The following is an 11044-nucleotide window of genomic DNA, read 5'->3' as shown; positions in this document are numbered from 1 at the left end:
TTTTAAGAAAAATAAGTCAAAATTCTCTGATTCCAGCTTCTTAAATGTGATATTTTCTGGTTTCTTTACTCCTCTATGACAGTAAACTGAATATCTTTGGGTTGTGGACAAAACAAGACGTTTGAGGACGTCATCTTGGCTTTGGGAAACACTGATCGACATTTTTCACCATTTTCTGACATTTTATAGACCAAACAACTAATCGATTAATCGAGAAAATAATCAAGAGATTAATCGACAATGAAAATAATCGTTAGTTGCATCGTCTGTCCCCCCCTCCCTGTCTCTGCCCCCCCCTCCCTGTCTCTGTCCCCCTCCCTGTCTCTGCCCCCCCCCCCCGTCCCCCCCTCCCTGTCTCTGCCCCCCCCTCCCTGTCTCCGTCCCCCCCCCTCCCTGTCTCTGTCCCCCCCTCCCTGTCTCTACCCCCCTCCCTGTCTCTACCCCCCTCCCTGTCTCTGTCCCCCCCTCCCTGTCTCCGTCCCGCCCTCCTCCCTGTCTCCGTCCCCCCCTCCCTGTCTCTGTCCCCCCCCCCTCCCTGTCTCCGTCCCCCCTCCCTGTCTCTGCCCCTCTCCCTGTCTCTGTCCCCCCCTCCTCTCTGTCTCCGTCCCCCCCCCCCCGTCTCTGTCCCCCCTCCCTGTCTCTGTCCCCCCTCCCTGTCTCTGCCCCCCTCCCTGTCTCTGCCCCCCCCCTCTCTGTCCCGTCCCCCCCCCTCCCTGTCTCTACCCCCCTCCCTGTCTCTGTCCCCCCTCCCTGTCTCCATCCCCCCCTCCCTGTCTCCGTCCCCCCCCCCCCCCCCGTCCCGTCCCCCCCCTCCCTCCACCTGATGAGCAGCTGTCTGTCTGTCTCTCAGCAGCAGATGAGTTTAGTTTGTCTGCTGTCTGTCCTTCAGCGCTGCAGGAAGCTTGCAGCTGAAGCATCTGCTCGCTCTGCTTTTTAATCTCACTTGCACTTTGCACATTTTTTTACACTATGAATTAAAGAGAATATTTTGCTAGATCTCTGAAGTCCTCGCTGATTTATTGCAGCGTTTCCCCCTCATCTACATAATACTGCTTTTGCCATCTGCTTTATTAGCTTTAGAATAAAATGTGTTGAGCAGTTGAAAATGCTTAGGGAGGGCGTCCTGGTGGGTCAGGGGTCTAAGGCACGGGTCCTTGAAAAGGTTCCAGGGGGTCCCCAGCAAATTGATGAATTGTTAAAGTTCACCATTAATTTGTTTACAAGAAGTGAACACAATTAGAGAATGTAGAAGAATGACTGTTTTGATCAAAGTTTCTGTGTTATCTCTCCACCTACAACACAGATCAATACAGGTCATGGAGTTCTGGACAAAATCATATCTGACAATAAAAATATTCTCAAACGGGGGTCCGTGGCTCGTACCATGTAACATCCTGGGTTCAAATCCGGCCCAGAACCTTTGTCACATCCCTCTCTCTCTCTCTTCCCAGTCTTTCCTGTCTCTCTCCCCTTCACACTATCTAATAAAGGCAAAATATGCCCAAAAATAAAGGGAATGCTATAGGGAGGGATTGTCTCCAAAACAAAGTTCGGCCTGGAAAGTGAGTTTTGACAGCCAGAACTCTGAGCACCAGCAAAGTAATCCTTGAGTCATTGTTATTAGATATATTATGGTCATTTTGTGCTATGGGACACTAAACGTTGCTTCATGAACCTTTAATTAACCAAATACAGCAGTCAGTCACTAAACCAGTCCATCCCTCTCCTCCCCTCCTCTCTCTCTCCCAGGTGAACTCTGTTGCCCCAGAAGGTTGTGTGCTCAGATCCTTCCGGTGAACCCCGCTGAGATGGGATTCGACCCAGCGGACGCCCCCCAAAAACCTCCCCCAGAACCAGATGGGACGTGACCTGCCGGAGGAGGGCATGGACCAGAGAAACCAGCCTGCCTGTCTATATGCAACCTTACAAAAAAAAAGTCTCCTGGCATGGAAACCCACGCAGCGTCGGTCCGGCGGGGTCGGACTCTCTTGGATCCAGCTCTGGGTCTGGGCTTTGAACCCTGCTGATGTTCGGTGCTCGAACCCCTCTGGATCTGTGGAATCTGAGGACCTGAGGGAACACGGGTTTGAATCTTTCCCTGACTCTGATGGAAGTATTCACTCATCTGGGGCTCTGAAGGACGTCGGTTTGAATCCTTTCCTGCTTCGTACGGAATAATCTGACACGTTCCTTTGGGAATTCACTGTACGGATTATTCTGGATTGGGGATCACCCAGTTCATGACGGTTTCCCGGATTGGTCTCGGTTGTGGTTTTTTGTGTTTCTTGATGTTGGGTTGGCACCGCTCCTCTCTCTCCCTAGCATACAGTCATATGCCAAAGGATTACTACAGTATTACTACAGCATTATTACAATTTTGGGAGAACACGCACACTTCCGCAGCACACCTATATCTCCTAGCAGTTGAAGAGAATTTACATGTCGGGCCTTGGATTGAAAATATGAGCACATTGTCAACGTCTTGTCTCAAAGCGTTAATAATAAACTGTTGAACTAAACTGAACTCTTCGGGCACTTTACTCGTCTGTTTCCATCTCATCTCTTCCCCCTCTCTCTCTTTCTCTCTATCTCTCTCTCTCTCTCTCTCTCTCTCCCCCTCTCATTCCCATGGAACTGAATAGTATACTCCAGTATTACCAATCTAACTCTTCCGGCTGCGGATGACTTAGATGATGTTGAAATAATCAGTGTGTTTGCGTCCACGGTGGATTGGTTCTCTCTATGTCGGATTATAAAAAAAAACAAACCTTGGGGTCCCCAGGACGGAGCCTTGAGGAACTCCCTGACACTGAACTTAAAGCACACAGTTGCGGCTCTACGTTGTGGAAAAGGTGATTTCTGATGTTCTGTTTGACGGTAGAAAGCAACGCGGACGTTCCCGTATGAAACACTGCTGACCTGGATCATGATGAGTGTTCCTACTACTAAAAGCTGGCGTTCAAGATCGTAATAAGTATTAAGCGGTTTTAAAAGATGGCCAGCAGAACTTTGCGCTGTCCCGTCCCGTCCCGTCCCGTCCCGTCCCGCCCCCTCCCCACCCCCCTTCCCCTTTGCCGTTTGACAGTGTCTGTGTTTGTATGTGACATACACCTTACAGTCTTCGATGGTTTGATACCCATGATTTACTTTGAATATAACGAAACAAACAACCACAATAAGGAAAAAAAATACAACAACACGCAAAATGGGGATTTTATGCTTTCATAGATACAACTATGTGGATTTATAATGAAATAAAAAGGTATTTTTCTTGAAGAACTGGTGTGTGTGCGGTGTTATTCAGATGAGTGTGTAACATTTCGACAAAAAGCTTGATGTTTTTCATTAGCTTTGTTCTCTGGTCTGCTGGACAGAACCATCATCTTTCATTTTTTAAAGATTATTTTACGGTATTCCTGAAAGCAGGATTCAAACCCATTACTTAAATGCTTACATCTTGTCATGTTCAAAAACAGTGTATTTTCTAACGTAACTAGTACATCTCTGTCATTTATTACATTCATTCATTCATTCTAGGGACAAATCTTCATTTTAAATACCTGTCTTTCTTTTTTATTCACATAGGAAGAGAATATCAGACTGTAACTCTTTTTATCACCCAGATCTCAACCGTTTTTCCAAGTGAAATGATCTTGATATTTTTCTCAACCTTTGATTTTTTTTTTATTTTCTTTGATGATCTGAAAAGTGATGGCTTAACAGAAAAATGACCCGCTTTGTTAAGTTCAACGCACAGTCGGCTGCAGGCTGCACACAGCTTTTAATTAAATACAGTTGGGTGTGATATCGGGGGGGATTATCCCCGTGGCCTCGCCCTGCATCAGCATGTACCGGCAGGGATCAGCTCTTCGCCTCGTGTGGAACACAGCTGAGTGTGTTGAGTCATATAATTACATTTTAGCTTTTTAGCTGGCTCCGTTATGGAGGCCGAGTTGAGTTCAGCGTCTTGCTCAAGGACGCTCTGACAGGACAGACCGGCTGGTTCCAGAGTTGAACCTGGGACCTTCCAGTCTGGTTCCAGATCTTTCCAACCACCAGTCCATCCTGCCACGCATAGATCTAAGGCCTAGTCCACACTAATCCGGATAAATTTGAAAACACACATTTATTTCTCCGTTTTGTCCTTCCATCCACACCAAGCCGGTGTTTTCCACCACAGAAAACAAAGCTTTCTGAAAACGCTCTCCCAAGTGGATCAGTTTGAAAACGGCGGTCCGGTGTTGTAGTGCAGACGGGGAAAACGGGCCTTTCCGAAAACACTGACGTGTTTTTGTCATGTGATCTCAGGCCCATCACTGTCATGTGGTCCATCCAGGCTGAATCTGCTGTTTCAACGCCTCAAGGAGCGCTGGCTGAGGCTGGAGAGCCGCCACAAACTTAGAGAAGAACTCTACCGTTACACTTTTTCACTTTTTGATTTAGAATTTTTTTCGGAAACTTACTTGAGAGTAAGTTAGACTTCGCTCTGTAAACAACAACCTTTCAAAAATGCCGGTGGTGGCAGAAAGCTGAACCAAACGGCTGCTCACGCCCATGGAGGAAATGATTTGTTTTTGGCGGTTCAGTGTGGACAGACTTTTCAAAAACGCTAGTGAAAACGTTAGTGTGGACGGAAAACTTTCGACACGAAAACACAGTTTTCAAATGTATCTGCATTAGTGTGGACGAAGCCTTAGAAAGAAGACTAGGAAGCAGTTATCTACATCAGTGGTTCCCAAACTTTTTAAAGTCCTGTACCCCCTCAAACATTCAGCCTCCTGCTGTGTACCCCTCCACCTCCACAGACCGCCAACTCTCATATGATGTTACATTTTGCCATGTTTGTAAGCCTGCTACAAAAAGGAAGTATAACAAACATAAAGTAGTGTCACGGTGAGGTGTGGTGAGGACCCAAATGCAGGACAGTGAGGCAGGTAGTGATCAAACCCCAAGACTGGGAGTTTAATATAACGGGAGCAGGAAACAACAGGTAAACAAAGACGGGAGCACTTAACAGACACATGACAGAAAATAATGAACCGACAAAGACTGACTGGGGAACAAGACTAATATACACATGGGGAGGTGATTACAAATCAGACACAGCTGGGGCAGACAGGTACACATAGAACTAAAAGAACCAGACAGGGAAACAAGACACAAAGAAATACAAAACCTAGACAATGAACAAAGGGACTGAAAGTCACAACCGTGACAAGTAGGCCTATATGAAGACATGACAGCGTTATTAACAATTTTGCTCTTTATTCAGCCTCGTAAAAAGCCCTCTCATATTTCAAACGAGTGACATGCACATCAGCTCAAGCACAATATGAACGCCTTCTCACCACAGACTAATGTGAAGGGTGTGCTTGACTTGAAGCACATAACTCTGCAATGTTGGGTTGAATGGGAGAGAGTTTCAGTCTCAAATCATTTTCCACACAGTCTGTGAACCCACTCTCACATAGATATGTTGTTGCAAAAGGCATTAAAGTCTTAACAGCACGATTTGCCAGGGCAGGATACTCTGTGCACAGTGCAATCCAAAAGTCTGGTAGCGGCTTCTGGTTAAACTCCATTTTTACGGCCCCGTTCGTTGCTATTTCAATGAGGCTCTCCTGCTCAGACGCTGGCAAGTGGCATGAAGAGGATCCAGAGAAGGAATTACGAATCCAGTTGTTTGTGTCGTCCGTTTTTGGGGAAGTACCTGCTCACTGAGGTGTGTTTTTATGTTGCATTTGACACTGTCAGTAGTTTAGGCATGAGGAGTGAGATGGATCAGGGTCAGAGCCAATCAGAGGCAGAGTAGGGGCAGAGAGGGCGGGTCTTCGCAGAATGCGGGTGGGAAAAAAAACCACTGCTAAAGATCATGTGACTGCTACGGAGCCCGGGAGTGGCCATCGGGAGAAACATTATTTATGTCGTGACCACGATTTACTGTAACGTGCGCACGATATGCAATTTGAGCTCTCGTTTTATTTCTCGAGATACAATTTGTTCCCTCGATCTGGTTAAAATGAGTCCTCGTTTTGGTTTATTCGTGCGCACAAGATACAATTCGTTCCCTCGATTTCCTCTTTACGTGCGCACGAATTGCCAAAACGTGCCCTCGAAATAGTGATATCATGCTCTCGATATATAATACATGCGCTCTTCACGAGCTTATAAAGAGTCAGTGCACATATTGGTGATTATGTTTAAATGTGGCGCTGCCCTGGGTGTGTTGCAGCACCTGATTGTGTTTACATGGCCTGAAGGTTAAGTGGCTAAATATGTTGCAATATTTGGGGGATATGCCTATTCAGTGTAAACAGACAATGGATATTAGCATACCAAATCCTTACTAGGCCTATCTGCAATACCTAAAAGGTACCTTTTAAGTTGCATTTTTTCCTAAAATACACAGTTTAACGAAATTGAGGGAACGAATTGTATCTTGTGCGCACGAATGAACTAAAACGTGCGCATGTTACAGTAAATCGTGGACTCTATATAACCTTTTTTCTCTCCCAAGACTGCTGACTGTTAATTACTGTGACTGAAGTGGTTTTTTGTGTGGGTTTATTTTTGACACTTTGGGAATAGTCGATCTACATAGAAGCTACAGTGGCTTGGTGATAAATGCGTATCTTCCCTGTGCAGTGTTGAGCGAGTTACTCGGAAAACATAATCAATTACTCTTAATCTATTACTCATTTAAAAAGTAATCACATATACTTTACTAATTCTTCTCCAGCAGCAGTAATTAGTTCCGCTCCTCAGTTTCTCATCTCTGTGTTTCTGTATCAGATGCTTTGATAAACTGGACGTTGTGTTTTTCTCTCTGGAAAGAGTTCTGCTGCCACACAAAGTTCACAACGGACCAGAATGTTCTTTGATCCTCGACTGAGATCAATTCAAAGTAACGGGAAAACTTCTGGCTGCCGAAAGTCTTTGTCTCTCCCTCAGCCTCTATCTTTTGTTTTGCTTTTTTAGCGAGTAATAGCCAACGTAAACCGGCTCGTGCATGTCCTTAAGATACATATGAGGAAAAAAACAAACAGGGATTTGGGGGGAAAAAAAAACCTTAGAAAATGTCAAAGGAGAGAAAAGAAAAGGTTGAAGGGGGTTCAGGGTTCAGTGACACAGTAACAGAGCGTTACCGGGATCAGTAACTGTAATGTAATTACTGAATTTGAAATTGTAAATTGTACACTACTCGTTACTGAAAGAAGTAATCACATTACTGTGTTACCACCCGACACTGTCCCTGTGTAGAGCTCTTCACAGTCTTTACAGTACGAGTTGATTTGAATTCACACCGGAGAAACACATGATAAAGCTCTACTCTAACCACCAGGGGGCGCTGCTGGCTCTGTGGTTTCTCCTTCATCCCCTCAGAGTCCTCGTTCCCCTGCGGTGGCTCTGCTGCAGCCTGCAGGCCGGCTGACTGATGAGCTGCTCATCCTGCCTGCAGTCAAGTTAATGAAAGGCCCGAGGATCATCAGTAATAGTGAATCAGGTTCCATAATGTTCTTGCCTGTTTTTACATTGTCTTGAGCAAGTGCTACATTTAAAAAATATATATATTTATTGTGCTGTTCTTTAAATCGCACTGGCAGTGTTTATCCATCACAAAAGGAGAGAGGATTCTTCCACTGATTGATCTTAAAGGAAAACTGGGGCTGCGGTCGAATAGTCAAAAAAAATACGTCCTATGTCTTTTCCTAACCACTTTTCCTTGACCTCGAATCTTCCTAAGCAAAAAAGACTATTCGTCCGCAGCCTGCGGTCGAATAGTCTTTTTTGCTTAGGAAGGTTCCTAACTGAGTGAAATGACCCGGAAGTACCCAAGTGGCAGCCATGATAAGAGCTGTTTGAATTCTCTACATGCTAAGGAAAGGTGCTTCAATGCTTCCTTACTTATCTCCTTTAGCATAGGATACACTGGACCATCCTTTACGAAAGGAAAGGAGATAATGCCGTCCCACAATTCCTTGCGGCAGCAACATTTAAAGCGACGCACCATTCGGCCGTTCACGAAAACAAACGATCATGACCGACAAGGGAAGCAGATCATCATGTAAGTTACCGTTGCTTATTAAGCATGTTCCATCTTATGCCATAACTTGCTGATATGCTTATATGTTTTGAACTTTCAACAACATGTTAAACCCATAGAGGCGAACTATGAACGTTACGCTGCTGTCGTAAAATGATCAAAGTGAACTTAACGTTGTAGCGTAACCTATGCTCAGTTTGCATTAGTTATTTCTTCATTCTGAGCGTTGTTGTATTGCCTTTAGGAATATCATTAATTAATTTGACTTCAGTCACAGATGCTGAAACCCTTGCCTTAATAGAGGCCTGTATCAGCCATAACAACTTCAAAGCACAATCAAGTCAACATTTCAGGGTGTTTACTGAGTAGTGTGGTGGTTCTTCAGCTATTATATGCATAGGCTTATACGGGGCGAAGTATCTAAGATGTGCTTTTAGTAGTCCATATTCAGAACATTGTAGTTTCACACGGCAGACCCACGTCATTAACATCCGCCGTCGCATAATTACGCAGCCTAGTGTGAGTGCAGTCGGATTCTCTTAGCACCGCGGTTCTCTTTTTCCAAGCCCTTATGAATTCTCCTTCACGTCTTTCCTTGACCTCATGACGTTTTCCAACGAGGTCGAGGAAAAGTGGTTAGGAATAGGAGTTAGGACGTATTTTTTTGACTATTCAAACGCAGCCTCGGTGTATCATTGTTGTTCCTCTTCCTCTCTCCTCTCATCACTGCTCATTCAGCTCACCTGCGCTCCACAGCTGAGCTTCATCACTCTGATCCTCCTCCAGAGTATAAAGCCTCTCCAGACAGTCTGCTGGTCTTTAGCACTTCAGTCCTCACAACACCTCCCACCTCCTCCCCCTACAGCTGGGTGATGGTGACTGTCTTTTGCCTTCACTTTATGTCAGACTGTGATTAGAGAGAAGTAAAATCTTGATTATCAGCCTATCAGTTTAGCAATTTAGCTGTTCTGCTGTCATACTGTGTGATTGGTTGAACGACGACAAAGTCATTCTAGGTCAGCTGACGGCACACCGGCCGAGCTGTGACGCCGAACAAAAACAACCTGTTGCGTCGAGAAGCCCCCGCTCACCAGAACCGCGCCCTGGCTCCGGTCACACGACACGAATATCGGCCCAAATTTCTGACGCTGACAGAACTTTGTCGGACCTGGAGGATCGACCGTCCGTCCTCGACCTCGTCACACCGAACAACTAACACTGAAGGCTGACCATCGTTCATGATGAGACATTTTTCCCAGAGATTAAAGAAATAGCTGGGTGGGAGCATTAAGACGGACAAAATCTGCATTCACCTTAAAGTTCTCTCTAGGTTTCAGGAGGTGGAAGGTCTCTCCATCTAACAGAGAGAGAGAGAGAGCTCCATCTAACAATCAGCCAGAGAGAGAGAGAGAGTTCTTCAAAACCCAAAACACCACAGATCCACCTGCGGCCCTCCACTCTTTCTTTCAATAAAACATCTGCTCTTGTATCCCATCATCCTCCCAACTCTCCTTTTGCTTTCTGGTTTGTCTGAACTGTTGCTGAACTGATGTCGACAGCAGCAGTCAGGCTGTTTACACCGGACCAGAGAGTTGTTGAGGTGGCTGGTGTGGAGTGTTGAGGTGGCTGGTGTGGAGTGTTGAGGTGGCTGGTGTGGAGTGTTGAGGTGGCTGGTGTGGAGTGTTGAGGTGGCTGGTGTCGCTGCTTCAGGTCCCAGAGGAGAAGCTGTGATGATGACAGACAGACGCTCAAACTTCTCCACAACCACAGCTTGTCAGGAATAAGAACCTGATCCTCCACTCCGCAGGATCTCTGATGGTTTACAATGGATTATCAATGGCTTGGCTTGTTCCCAGGATAATAAAGCTGTATGTGTGTGTGTGTGTGTGTGTGTGTGTGAGGAAATATCAGTCAATTAGGCTTTAAATGATTTTAGCTGCCAGTCTTATCCAGCATCAGCTGTTGCGATACGAGGTTCCAGCAGAACCAACGACAGTTCGGTTCCATCAGGATCCACATTAGCACACTGTGCAGTGACAGCAAGACTATTTGAATTCACAAAGACTTACAAGTGTGACTTGTAAGTCTTTTATTGCCTTTTTTTTCATTAGAAATTATTTAATTATAAAACAATATACTTTACTACTACTATTACTATTTCTATACTGTTCATCGCCTCTGAGGATGAGAGTCGCACAGCAGCTGTGAACTGACTGAAATACTGACTGGAGGCTGGAACACAGAGAGCATCACCAGCTGCTGCTTTAAGTGTTGAGGTGGATTTCCCCTTAAATTCAGTTTGCCTCTTTGGCTGCACTCTTCACTCCTCACTCCTCACTCCTCACTCCTCTTCACTCCTCACTCTTCACTCTTCACTCCTCACTCCTCACTCCTCACTCCTCACTCCTCTTCACTCCTCACTCTTCACTCCTCACTCCTCACTCCTCACTCCTCTTCACTCCTCACTCTTCACTCTTCACTCCTCTTCACTCCTCACTCCTCACTCTTCACTCCTCACTCCTCACTCTTCACTCTTCAAAATGTAAATGCTAAACTAATATCTTGCTGACCTCTACTGGTCACACTTGTAATGATGTAATAAATATGTAACATTAATGAGAGACACATTCACAGATCTACAGTCAAACTGCAGTAGAGCACTCTGAACACTTCCTGCCTCAGGCTCTGTGTCTCTGTGGCTTAGAGTTAAAGCCTCGCTCATTTCTGTCGTGAAAACAAATCCAACTAAACTTGAGTTTTGTTCAGTTGGATCCAGTCAGGCTCGTTGGACGTCCTGTGGGACGTCCTGTGGGACATCCTGTGGGACATCCTGTGGGACGTCCTGTGGGACGTCCTGTGGGACAGGCTGCATAAAGAGCTGCGGAAATAAACCAACTTCAACTTCAACTTGCTTTGAATACTGGAGAGACACATGACTCACTGCAGAGAGTGAATCATGAGGGAGATGAGATGATCACATGATAACATGATCTGAGGTGT

Source organism: Centroberyx gerrardi, unplaced genomic scaffold, assembly GCF_048128805.1.
Source record: "Centroberyx gerrardi isolate f3 unplaced genomic scaffold, fCenGer3.hap1.cur.20231027 Scaffold_86, whole genome shotgun sequence".
Taxonomy (NCBI): domain Eukaryota; kingdom Metazoa; phylum Chordata; class Actinopteri; order Beryciformes; family Berycidae; genus Centroberyx; species Centroberyx gerrardi.
This window is presented reverse-complemented; position numbering follows the sequence as displayed.